Below are 14,374 nucleotides of genomic sequence, written 5' to 3'. Positions count from 1 at the left end.
AGTTTATGAACATTGTATGCTTGCACTTAAAAATATTGTGTTAAAAAATTTGAGTTCCAAATATATTATTTTTACACCCCAACCATATGAAAAACAGTCTTTTTCGTGCGTGCACATTAATGGAGAAGAATTTCGTTTCTCTAAATTTTCGTTTCTATATGAAAACTCTTTTGAGAATTTGTGCAATAAGCACATAGTAGTAACAATTGATTGCTTCATCATGATAAGTTGGCTTCTATTAATTAAAAAAAAAAAAAAATTTAGTTCATTGTGTTCTTTCAAGTAAGAGAAAACTTTTATTAAACTTCAACATTGAAATACAACAGAAAAGTTAACTTTTTCAATCATATTGTTAATTTTTCCCTTAGAATAGTTTAGCCTTTTCGACTCATATGCCTGTTCAAAGTCTATTTGGCAATCTATTCCGGAAATATCGAATGACATTTCAGAATTTCTCAATCGTCGACTTAACGACTATTGGATTGAATTTGTGTATGTGTTAAGAGGTGTGTGAGGAAGCCTGTCAGCCAGTCGAGTGAGTTGGTTTGATTGACTATGCATTTACGATTAAAATCTATTTTTACTTTGTAACAAAAGCATTTTCTACATATAAATAATCAATTTTTTGCATACTCGATACGAATCAAATTCGATTACAAAATTCCTGTTTGAATACGGCAAAGTGATTCATTCTTTATGGCTATAGTTGTTTTCTATGCAAATTGCAAACCCCAGAAAATTAATAGAAACGATCATGGATAATTTATTAAAAAACCACATTATACACAGTGAAAAATTGATGACATACACTTAAAAAGAAAAAGAGAACCCTCTATTTCACTAAAACAGTTTAACTTTATTTTAGTTCATTTAATTATTATGTTTGGAGAAGGTTAGGATAGGTTAGGTTAGGTGGCAGCCCGATGTATCAGGCTCACTTAGACTATTCAGTCGATTGTGATACCATATTGGTGAACTTCTCTCTTATCACTGAGTGCTGCCCGATTCCACGTTAAGCTCAATGATAAGGGACCTCCTTTTTATAGCCGACTCCGAACGGCGTTCCACATTGCAGTGAAACCACTTAGAGAAGTTTTCAAACCCTCAAAAATCTCACCAGCATAACTGAGGTGGGATAATCCACCGCTGAAAAACTTTTTGGTGTTCGGTCGAAGCAGGAATCGAACCCACGACCTTGTGTATGCAAGGCGGGCATACTAACCATTGCACCACGGTGGCTCCCATGTTTGGAGAAAGTTTCCTTTATTCTAATCTTTTTTGCGTACTTTAGTTAAATGAACTAAAAAAAGTTATACACAAATGAAGCATAAAGATTTACTAAATTCGTACTTCTCATAAAATAGTTCATTACTTCTTTAAATTGGTAAATTTTACTACAAAATGTGCCCATTTTGAACTTCGTATAGCACTAAAGACATTCTTGCAATTTTTAACTCCAATTTTTCCCTTCAGACTACAAAATTTTCTTTAACAAGTGCAAAAAAAAAAATAAGTATGTCTAATAAATTTTCTTGAATTATTCGCAAAAAATACTTATTTTTGTAAAATCGATGTTTTTACTACAGTTTAGTTAAAATTTTCTAAAAATAATCTAAATTTTCTAAAATTAGGCAAAAATTTTCTTCCGGGTGGGTTCACTATTTTTTTCAGTGTAACAGAACAACTCCATATGCTATTAGATTGATACCATTGAGTTTCGTATTTATTAGATTTTTGAAAGAAAAGTCACAGTAAATGTACCGTAAAACTTTAATTGAGGTTATATGCCTTATCGAAGTCCAATTGACTTCGCCACCACTTGAGAAAACACATTTGCAAGTTAGGGCTAAGCATGGCTGAATAAAGAGGTTGAATCACGATTACAAAAACAAAAATTTCAATATGTTGTTTACAATTTTAACAAGTCAAAATCAGCTGATAAAAGAATCGTATGCCATTGGTAAAAATGAAAAAAGTAATTCAAATCCAGAGAAAAGTGAAGGTTCAAATTTAAATGCATCACCTATGAGTGATTGTGAAGTGGATAATTTATCCGAGGAACGCCGATATGAGACAAATAGGACTATAATACCCACCAAAGTTAAGAATGGAAGTCGGTCAAATGGCTCTTCGCCAGCTATTAACAAAAACAGTTAATGATTCAGTATAAAAACTGATGTGCGTGGTATTTTGGGACAAAACGAACAATTCTCCAGCTATGAATGCCTGAGTTGGTTTTAGATGCATTTGCTATACAGTGTCATTTGGAGAGCTGCAACCACCATAAACATATGATTTTGACATCTTAATATTTTGTCGAAATAAAAATATTTTAATCATATGTTAACCTTCTTGTTCAACCATGGGGCTAAGCAATTTCAGAGATTCCTTCATCGCTATGTATGCCATTCTCTTGTAATTAACACCTGTTATGGCTACACTCATGTGCTAGACTCAAATTGAGCAATGTCAAATGTCACATTTTGACAATTGAAGGTAAGTCATCTCTCATCACATTAAATTCAATCAACGGTGTGGCATCAACGAATTCCCAAAACTAATTGACAAATTGAAAGCAACAATGAAATCCGCAAATGAAAAGTAAAATTATCGTCATTCTCATATTTGCTGTCATTTTTACTCTTTCCCATTTAAGAGAGTGCAGAAACACGTTTTGTTTATGTTGACATTCGTTCGTAAATGTTATTTTTATTATTGTTGCTTCAGAATTCTCTTCGATTTCACGTAGCGCGAAAAAAAGATATGCGTCAGCAGACTGACAATACAAGAAGACTAAATCGGAGACACAAATAACTCAATGCTCTCGATCATCGTCATCATTATAACATGTCCGATAGTCTGTGACGGCGACGACTACACACAATCAATCTATAACAATTTGGAATGGTATATAAGCGACCCAAATGAGGAGCACGAACCTCCGTCGCTGACTACCACACTCTTCTGCTGTTTTGTTTTTTGCTTAATCGTAATCAGCATTAAAATTAAAAATAGAATATTCTGAAGAGACCCATTAAACAAGCAACTTGCTCGTCTACTCTCCAGTCCGTTGGTCTGTGGTTTTTGTTTCTGAGAGTGGAAAAGGGCATAAGGCATGCAGGCCTTACTTCACTAGTCAGTCAGAATAAAAAAAGTGCCGATCTAAAAATAGAAACAAGTGGTTGTCGGCTGGGTCTGTTGGTTGGTTGATTGGCTGGCGGTGTGGTGGTGATCGCTGGAATGGAATACCGCTTTAACACAAAACTCAACAGCAGAAACTGAAAGAAGGGGCAAAAACAAAACTAAAACGTCAACAAAAACTTATTGGAACTCAGAGTTGCCATGGTGAAATGTGACATTTTTATTCTCTTATCGAATCAACCCTATAATTGGGCGTAGTACAACCCTGTGATCGTTTTTGAGTTATGCGCCTTGCAGACTATGAGTTTATCCGGACGACAGTGGTCGTGTCGAGCATATCCCATATATTGGCCACATTATAAGTTAAGTCTGACGGCATAATCGATACTGCTGCATGTTTATGGGATCGATAACACATTTACCGATTATTGTGTCAACGAATTGTCGTATCGATTGGACACACTGTAAGATTCTTTACAAACACAAACATTCCGTCCGGAAAAACTTATAGTCTGTAAGACGCATGAATCATTCATTGGTGATTGGTTTGCATCAGTGGATCTCTCGGATCGCCCTTAAACCTAGTACTAAGATCACGTTTTCGGACGAAAAACTGTTATACTCCATTTAAAAAACGTTAGCGCGGAATAAATGCGAAATCTTTGTTTTGAACATTTTTAAACACATATTTATACAACCCTGGACTTTTCGCACGAAAAAATAGGCAGGCATATTATTTCGCATAAATAAGTTAACATCCCTACGTTTGAGACCCTATTTACGGAGATAGATGAAGATATTCGTTTTTCGCAGAAACGAACTTAGTACTAAGCATTAAACAGCATGAATACTGCTGTTAAATGGTCATACTGTTACGAATGTGGTCTTGAGTTTTGTCATATTTGCAGCAACTGGACGCGGCTCATAAAAGAAACCATATGCGCGAGAAGAGTGTACACAGAAAAAATTCGTTAAACTAGTAATAAAATAATTTGTTGTTTCCCTGCCAGCAGTTCAAAGTTCCATTTCATCCTCATCGCTACCACCGACTCGTAGGTGACACTGCAACAATCGCCAACTGTGATAGTATTTTGCCATCACTATTCGCATGAAAGTATTTTGCCATCACTATTGTTACAAGAGCCATTTTATATTTTGTGAAACACCAAGCACAACTAGCTTCATATAATTTATTTAAATAAAAACGATAAAGAAGTGCTGAAAACATAGTTATTTCGCTTAAAATTGTGAAAGGTATATTGGTGAACAATTTTTTATTTTCCAAATGGTATAAAGTGATAGTTTTTCAAATATTTTTTTTCAGATAAGCTGCCTCCATTGGGAATAAAAGCACTGGCTGATAGACGCTACAACATGTAACTTGCAACTTGTAACTCAACATCAATCTTTTATTAATGCACAAAAATATGTTGACTGTGATGTGATAGTCGTATAAATGTTCTATTTATGAGAATTTATAAATGTTTAAGAAAATTAATAAACATTTAAACAATCGTGTTTTACTTGACCACAATGATTCTTTTACAACTATCTTAAAATGCACTTTTTCTGATTGTTTGAAGGGGCTCTAATTGGCGTCGTTCTAAATGTATCCAGAAGGGCACCTAATAATTGCATTAATGCGATGCTTTTTTGTACTAACTTGGCGTGGTACAACTTCTCAATAGTGACGGCGTTTTTCCGAGGAGTTTTGGATATCGTATACGACTGTTTTCGACGTAGTGGGGATTCTCAGAAGTGCCCCCCAAATTCAAAAAATGTTGGCAGGGTTTAGACTATTTTTATAACTTATTTTTTATAAGAAAAAAATTCTTTTAAGCATAAGAAAATTCTTTATTATAGATACACCCAGAAAAATTGGAGTTGAAAATTTTTAAAATGTCTTTAGCGTTTGCTTGGCCAATGTTCCTTTATGTTTTATTTAGATAATTGGACGTAAATTCATTGATGTAAATCGTTAGTATTATATGAAGTTCAAGACAGACACAATTTTAGGGGAATTTATTCATTTCAAAAAATGTATGAACGTAATTTCATGGTGTTTTCTTTTCTTAAAAAAATGTTAAGCCTGCATTTTGTCAAATTTTTGTTGTTGTTCGACCTTTTTGTTTAATACCTTATGTTTTCTTTCGTATAATCCAGCTCGAGGTCAATGTTTAATTCATTGATTTTGTCTTTGCAGAGTGTACCTTATTAAAATGCTGCCAGCAAAAAAAATGCTATCATTTTAACGGACAGAAAAGAATTCAAAGGAAAAAACAGGGTTAACGTAAAATTAGCACAAACAAATAATAAAATATAAACAACATTCTCGCGTTCCTTATTCTTGTACAATATATTTCATTGGTACAAAATGGGGACATTGAAATTATTCAATTTTCATTAATTCAAGTCACCATCAATAGCATATACAACTCTGCTTTTAAGGGCAATCGCAGCACTCTCGTTTTCACAACAGAATTCGAATCCTTTTCGAAATGCTGACTGTTTTTTTTTACAAAAGAACCTAACAAGGTCATATACCGGGCAAAATCCAAAAAAGCGCATATTTACATATAAAAAAAAAGAAAACGTCACAAGTAAATGTCACCCATTTTATTAAAATGTGAACTATTTTCAAAGTTAGTAAAATTGTGTACTTCATTTGCATACAACTTTTTTTATTATTTTTAGATCACGTCATTAAAGTAAGCAATAAGTAATTAATATAAAGGGTTATACGGTCAAAATTTGGTCAATATAAACTTGACGTATTTCTTTCAATTTTGCATTTAAAAAACCTGAACACCCCTCATTTTGAAGGTGTGTGTGTGTAGAATGTTGCTCCTATTTTGATTTTGGAATTCACTCTTCAGTTGTCAAAATGCCGTCCAAGCAAGAAGAGCAGCGTATCAAAATTTTGCTCGCGCATCGCGAAAATCCGAGCTACTCGCACGCAATTAAAATTTAACTGAAATCAACTAATTTTATATTGGGTTAATTAGTATAACTTAAATTTATAATTTTCCAAACGTCCAAACCACACTTTACGTTGAAAATAAAATGGATCGTCGTCATTTTGACGAAGGATGACTGTCTAGGGTTAAGTTAATATTTGCTTTTATGAGAGGGACAAATTTCAAAAATGGTAGTTAAAAATCGAAAAAAATGTCACCACTTTTTTTGGTTAACTTAAAAACGCATTTTGAAGTCTCGTTGTTTTCCATAGAGTAATTTACTTTTGTCCGTGCACAGCATCCAAATGCTATTTTATTAGACTGCGCGATTTTTTTTTTTGTATATATCATTCTGATGTATTTTTAACAATCAGCTGTAGTCGCCAGTGATTACAATGCAAAGAGTATAAATAACTAAAGAGGGTCGAAATCGCTCACTTACGATATGCCCAAATGCCATAGATTAGGGTCAAACATGCAACATGTTTTATTTACGTTTAATAACATGGAAAAATTATAAGGTGTGTTCTGCAATGTGTGTTAGATTTTCATTATGTTCAAATTATTTTTTCATTAAAAAAAAAAAACGAAAAACGCAAAAAAGGACCAAAAGAATACTTCTGTTTGCTAAATCTATGAATTCTATGTCCCAAAACATTCATTCGATAAGTTGTCGTGTTTTAGACAATTTATTAAAGATCGATAAACAATAAATTTACTGACAATATGACTTTAACATACTTAAGCAAACATTTCAAGGAACATCTGAACTGGTACCTACATGAAATTTCGGCTAAAGCTGAATACTAGGCTTAACGTAAAATACTCCAGAAAACTTTCACTTTTTCACTAGATTTTCGCGTGAAGTTTTTTTTTTAACATTTATAAAAATTATAAGAATTCACTTCTTATTATAAATTTAAAAAAATTTGATTACAAAAAGAATAATTTGATTTTTCAAAATCGAATCGCAAGTTACCGAATCAAAACCATGTGAAAAGCCGTAGATAACAAAAGGGAATACGAAGAAAATGTTGGTACCGTTTTGCAACATGTTCGACCCTAATCTATGGCATTTATACGATATTACAAAAATGAGACGTTTCGACCCTCTTGTTTATTTATACTCTTTGATGGCAACTCTAAACATTTTAATATGAGAGAAATATAGAACCAAGAGAAAGATGTCATTGAATGAGAGAACACGAATTCACCAGCAGCAATCAATGAAAACAAAAAGAAAATAATAACAAATCAAGCAGGAACTCAAAATGTAGTGATTAAGTGACACAAAATTTATAGGTCTATTTAGGTGGAGGGGGCTTTTCCCCATTATATTCTCGTTGTTCGTTTTTGGCAACAAGCTAAGGAAAATTTTTGCAAATTAAAGAAAACGCACATATGAATGTAGAAAAACATATGAATAAGTGTATATGTAAAATAACAATTTAGTTTGGGAAATTTATGAGGAAAACAAAATAATAAAATTAATATGGCAAAATATTTTTAAATAAAATATTAAACTTACATGTTGATAGAGATGATGACAAATTAATAGAAACAAATGAGAGATAAAACGAGTGCTGAACCAGCCAATATTAGAAACCAATATTGTATATTAATCTGGGTGGGGGAGGAAGGATCACAGCGTCAGCAACATCAGCAGCAGTTGGGTAGGCGGTTGATTGTGTTTTTATTTCGCTGGTTAAATAGTAAAGGTGAAGGTGACGACGGTGATGATAATGTAGGAAGAACAACAATTGCACTTGCTTTTTTTTGATTTACTTGTTATCTTTTAGTTTTATGGGTAGTAATGATAATGCAAAAGATAATTAAATATTCAGAAATAACTGTATGCACTTGCAATTTCAAACAACCCTTTTTTACTCTTACTCTTTTTCGCTTTTGATTTTTGCTTTTGTGTTTTTGTTTAATGCGATCACCTTTTTTTCTTGTTACCCGATTGATAAGCAGCTCACACAAGGAATAACAATAAATTAATAGTTGGGAACGAACCGTATGAACAAATATATAATTGCGTCTCAATGAAGACACTTGCCGTCGTTGATTATTATCGTATTATTACTGTTATTTGTTGCTGTTTTTGTTGTTGGTGTTGTTTTAATACCCGGTAAGTGCATGTGTAAGTGGTAGTAGTAACAAAGGCGCGGTAGCGGTATTCAATGAGCTCTCGTTTTCTTCTTTTTGTTGTAGCTATTTGTATCAATGCACTTGTATTGTAAGCTCCCCATGGGTGAGGGGAGAGTGCGGCAGAATTATGAGGATTATAGTTTTTGTTGTGAATATCAGCAGTAGCAGCAGCAGCAGATTTGTTAAAATATTATTGAGCAATGCAGAACACACACAGGAAATGCAATCTTTCTATTTAGGTATAGAACATGGCGCGTGTTTGGTGGTATGTGCATTCACTCTTTCACGTGTGTGCGCGTGTGTGTTTATTTGATTATTCGTTAAATGAGAGTAGAATGAGAATGCTGCTTGCTCTCTTGTATTCTTTGTAAGAATTAAACTTGTGTGTGCATGTGTCTGTATTACCATACACTATGTTTGTTCACTTGTTGTTGTTTTGTTTTTATTAGTTTTGTTGTTGCTGTTATTCTTTCTCAAGAAGAATGCAGGCGGAAGACAAAATTATGCTTAATAAATAAATTCCTCTTAATAAGATTTACAAAAAAAAAAACAAACACGCCAAGAATCAAGAAATGGGTACCCATCATCATACACAAAAACCGCACAATGTATTATAATGGGCCACCAAGGCCTACCCGACCCCCACCGACCGATGCGACACCATTGAAGATGACTTCTTCAAGGAATCTTAAGCTCAAGCCTCAATTATGAGAATTCTTTGTACATCAAGAGAGGATAACAATGGCTGTGGTTGAGTTTCCATGAAAACCCATTGAAATTTCATGAAATTCTTAAAGTAGCCATTAAAAATATGCGTTCTCTTGTTGCCCTGGCGTAGTGGGATATTGTTGCTCCTAAAGTTATTGTTTTTTTGTTTGTTTTTCTTTTAGCAGAGGATGCCAAGATCACTAGTAACATAGGAGACCGGCTGATTGGTCAGTTTATTTATTAATTTTGTGTTTTATTTACCAAGAACAAAACTGAACACTCATTGTATTGCCCATGCCATTAGCCAGTCTGTTTAGTTACAAGTGGGTGTTGCATTTACTTCACATGATTATTGAAACGAGGGGGAACAGAACAATGTCATATAAGCAATCTAAAACCACCGTGGCAAAGAAGAGATTAACAACACCATACTCATTGAAATCATCCAGTTTGTAGAGGTAGGGTTGCCATATACGCGATAGCGATTATAATCAGAAGCACGTTTAACAATGGGAAAAGGAAGTATTTTGCAATTATTAAAAAGTCGAATTTCAATGTGTGTGCCTGAAAAGTCTTGGTAAAAATTTTGTACTACAATATTTCTTTCGCCAAAATAACAACATTTTATTTTCGATCTATTATTGATTGTCAAATGATAAATTTAAGTTATACTAATTAAATAGATTTAACAAAATGGTAATTCTAATCTTAGCTCACAATACAATTTATATATATTTCTTTTTTGAAAAAAATAATTTCAAGTAAAATCGGCTAAAAGTATTTGATATCAAGAATTCTTACGTTATCCTCATGACAAAATTTTTTCAATTGATCGTATTTAAAATTGTAAGAAACTCTTGTTTTAGATTTAAGATCACTACAATTTCGTACTATTTTGATTGATCGAATTTTACAGTGAAAATTTTATATTTTTGCCGTGAAAATCATAATTATTAACTGAATGTAATCAAGAGGATCACGTTTGTATTTAAAATTGAAAGAAACTCTTATTTTGATTTGAGATTACTACAATTGCGATGTGTTTCGTTTTATTTTGTTTGATCGAAGTTTATCGCAGTGAAAATGTTATATTTTTGCCGTGAAAATATCAATCATATTTATTAACACATTGAATATAAGCGTTCATGTTTCTTCCCTCTTAAGTCAATTGTAGAATCTGGCAACCCTAGCCTCTTGAAAGCCAGCAACAAGAACCACGAGAATACCACCACAGCAGAGAGAAACAAGAATAACAAACATCCAACCCACCATCGCCACCACCAGTTGACAGTTGTTTTGTCAAATGTTGTTGTTGTATGTGTGTGTGTGTGGGGCTGTTATTGTTAAAAAGATAAGATACTATGGGCAAGGTGAGGTGTGCGCGCAGTGTTATTTTCATGGTGTATTCATGAAATTTACGTTCAGTAGACAGGCGGGGTGGGCCTCATTATCTTTTGTTTTGGTGGTCACTTGAAAATTTTCCTCCGATTTTATTACGGTCATTTTTATATTTTATTGCGATAAAGATTGATATGTTAATTCAGACTTTTATTTTATTAAGGGCCCATCACCACTACATATTCAACCGAAAAAGATGAAGGGGCTGCCACGGAATTCGAATCGATGGAGGGGGATATCTTTCTAATTCTTTTGCGCGTTGCTTGTGTAATCCAGAAATGAGAGCAGAAAACACAATCTCTCTATTTATTTATTTTTTTTTTATCAAAGTGGTTTTATTTATTTTTTTCTACCATACTTCACTTCTAAACTCACTTTTAAACTCATCTAAATGCGAGAATGTAGTGACTGGCGTTTTATTAGAATTGAACTTTGCCTTAGAATAGTTTTAGTTAGTTATTTTGCTCTATGCTGTGGTTGTTTTTTTTCACTATTCTCATTACTACAAACACTTCTTTGTTTTATTTATTTTTACAGCAATTCTTTGCGTTCTATTTTCCGTCTTGTTGTAAATTTCCTTTAGTTTCTTGTATTTAATTTCATTTTCAGTATTAAATTCTATTTCACATAGATTTTGTTGTTGTTGTTTTTTTGTCATTAAAAAGAATTTTCCACACCTCACAGAGCGCTATGTACTTAAAAGGTGAACCCGGTTGTCTTCGTGTACTGAAAACTGAACACGACGCGCGTTGTTCTGTTAAAGAGTCGTTGACTACTGAACTCAGAAATTCTCTGATGGGTCTGCTCGGTGTTGGGGCCATCAAAGTTAAACGTTGGTGCTGCTTTGTTGTGTGTGCATGTGTGTATGTGTTGTTGGTATTTTCTTTGTTTAGGCTCCCACATTTAACCATAATGCTCTCAGTTTTTCTCTCTCTTTCTACGTATGGTTCTCTTACAATAACTCTCATAATTTTGTTGGTACATAAAAAGAGGATCACTGTTAGCATTGATTAAAATTTGTTGGGGGTATTTATGTAGACAAACACAAGAGTATAAGAATTCATGCTAAAAGAGTATGTTTGAAATTTGTTTAACATGTTATTTTAGGGTTGCCATTTGAAAAAGTAGTTTCCAATATTTGTTCAAACTCCACTCCATAACCAATATTATTTAAAAAAATTGGGATATATCTTTATATATTTCTTACTATAACACAAACCGAAACCTTACTTAAAATCAAGAGTATTATGTCATTTATGATAAAACTTTCGGTTAAAAACGCAAACTGATGTTTTTCGAATTTTAGTTACTGTAGGTATAAAGCTAAGTACTATCGTCTGATTTTTTGCCAAAACGCAAAATTAAATGTTTGTACAAAAAATTATTTAGGCAAAAGCCGACTATCAAAAAAATCTTTTGTTCTGAAGGTTCATATGTAATTCACTTTGGGTTTAGTGAATTATCCGAATTTATTCGGATTATTGGGTTGATAGTTTTGATGCAAGTAGAGGATGCTGATGAGGAATGTGGTAATTACGAAACGACCGTCCATTCAACCAGCTTGCAGTCTATATGGCTTTGCCCAAATAAATTTGACAAACATACTTTTTCTCTGTTGGTTAAGCTACTCTTGTAGTTTAGTCAACGCTTGGTTTTAAGCTAAAATCAAAAACAAAAATAATAGTGCAAAAGTATATACGAGTATATAACGACAAGTATGTTTTTATAAAATTTTAATCAAAATTTAAATGGAAATGTTTTAAAGCATTGCTTGCGTATAATTTCATCCTTTTTAAATTAATTGAATTCCAAGAAGAATGCTTTTCGGGTGATACCTCGCATAAAGAATCAACTCTAGGGTATCAAAATAATAGTTTTTTTTAATGTTTTCTGTTTATCCGAAAATACCATGTTTTGAAAACACGGTTTTCGAGCTTTTATTTTGCTCAAAGCCGGTTAAAACTAAATTAGTGAAATGAGTTTTAAACACTAATTTTCTTCAAAAAAAAAAAAAAAAAAAAAAAAAAAACAAAGAATTAACTATTCATTGTAATAAAATGAACATTTCAAAACAAACTAAATATTAATTCTTGCTGTACTACCATACGTTTTCCGTGTTCTGAAAGAAAAGTTTTCTTTTTCGAGGAGCGAAATATTTTGAAAAGATTCTACACGAACAAAAAATAATTCTTTTCTATCAAACCAAATTTTAGACAAAACAAATATCGTTTCTTATTTGCTTTTCAGTAAGAAAGTTTGTTTGGAATAAAAATATAAACTTTTTGTGATAAACGTTGGTTCTTTTACAGGATGTAAAAACAATTTCATGCGTCGCTAGTATTAAATGCATATTATATATATTATATAGTACCAACCTTCAAATGATTCGTGTCAAAATTTGATGTCTGTAAGTCAATTAGTTTGTGAGATAGAGCGTCTTTTGTGAAGCAACTTTTGTTATTGTGAAAAAAATGGAAAAAAGGAATTTCGTGTTTTGATAAAATACTTCAGAAGAAGGGAAAAATACGGTGGAAGCAAAAACTTGGCTTGATAATGAGTTTCCGGACTCTGTCCCAGGGAAATCAACAATAATTGATTGGTATGCCAAATTCAAGCGTGGTGAAATGAGCACGGAGGACGGTGAACGCAGTGGACGCCCGAAAGAGGTGGTTACCGACGAAAACATCAAAAAAATCCACAAAATGATTTTGAATGACCGTAAAATTAAGTTGATCGAGATAGCAGAGGCCTTAAAGATATCAAAGGAACGTGTTGGTCATATCATTCATCAATATTTGGATATGCGGAAGCTCTGTGCAAAATGGGTGCCGCGCGAGCTCACATTTGACCAAAAACAACAACGTTGTTTTTGGTTTGCAGCTGTTAACTCGTAATACACCCGAGTTTTTCCGTCGATATGTGACAATGGATGAAACATGGCTCCATCACTACACTCCTGAGTACAATCGACAGTCGGCTGAGTGGACAGCGACCGGTGAACCGTCTCCGAAGCGTGGAAAGACTCAAAAGTCCGCTGACAAAGTAACGGCCTCTGTTTTTTGGGATGCGCATGGATTTATTTTTATCGATTATCTTGAGAAGGGAAAAACCATCAACAGTGACTATTATATGGCGTTATTGGAGCGTTTGAAGGTGGAAATCGCGGCAAAACGGCCCCATAGGAAGAAGAAAAAAGTGTTGTTCCACCACGACAACGCACCGTGCCACAAGTCATTGAGAACGATGGCAAAAATTCATGAATTGGGCTTCCAATTGCTTCCCCACCCACGGTATTCTCCAGATCTGGCCCCAGCGACTTTTTCTTGTTCTCAGACCTCAAAAGCATGCTCGCAGGGAAAAAATTTGGCTGCAATGAAGAGGTGATTGCCGAAACTGAGGCCTATTTTGAGGCAAAACCGAGGGAGTACTACCAAATTGGTATCAAAAAATTGGAAGGTCGTTATAATCGTTGTATTGCTCCTGAAGGGAACTATGTTGAATAATAAAAACGAATTTTGACAAAAAAATATGTGTTTTTCTTTGTTAGACCGGGGATTAATCAGCCAACATGTTAACTATTTACTGCTGCGATTATTTATGACACTGTACCACATCGAATTTCATGTTTTTCGATAAATTAGTTACAATAAATTGCTATTGTGAATCGAAGAAGCGTCACTTTATCAAAATACAATCTGGCAACATCGGCGTAACTTGCACTGATGAGATGTTCTGGATAGAACATCAGTGCAACGATGTTCTGGATAGCCCATACAAATGTTGCATCCAGTGTTAAAAGAAAACAGCCCTGTAGAAGAAATTGTTCGATTTTCTACTTTTTTAAAATTTTACCTTTCGCCTGGACGGAGATTCGAACCACGGTCCATATAGTTTGGAAGCCAACACATTATCCACTTGGCTACGTAGCTGTCATGAACAGACAGATGTCGCTATAGCCATCATCGCACAATCAACACGAACAGTCAAGCAGTTATATTTATAAAGCATAGTTTTCGGCG

At 33.6% G+C, this 14,374-nt stretch overlaps 1 protein-coding gene across 3 annotated transcripts in view; it reads right to left on the bottom strand.

Annotated features, from left to right (window-relative positions):
• for (cGMP-dependent protein kinase for) overlaps positions 1-11,127 on the bottom strand; it is a 217,285-nt gene extending 206,158 nt beyond the window's left edge. Inside the window, exons 1-2 of one of the 3 annotated variants that reach the window (XM_075297789.1) lie at positions 10,731-11,127; positions 7,627-8,755 (exon numbers count right to left, since the gene is read on the bottom strand). The gene's annotated coding sequence lies outside the window, so the exon portion shown is untranslated. The remainder of the gene's footprint in view (positions 1-7,626; positions 8,756-10,730) is intronic. The other 2 variants (XM_075297791.1, XM_075297790.1) reach the window with 2 other exon arrangements.
• Between the last annotated feature and the right edge of the window lie 3,247 nt (positions 11,128-14,374).

Source organism: Haematobia irritans, chromosome 2 (assembly GCF_050003625.1).
Source record: "Haematobia irritans isolate KBUSLIRL chromosome 2, ASM5000362v1, whole genome shotgun sequence".
NCBI classification, from domain to species: domain Eukaryota; kingdom Metazoa; phylum Arthropoda; class Insecta; order Diptera; family Muscidae; genus Haematobia; species Haematobia irritans.
The sequence above is the reverse complement of the archived record's forward strand: the minus strand, read 5'-3'. Positions and strand labels throughout refer to the sequence as shown.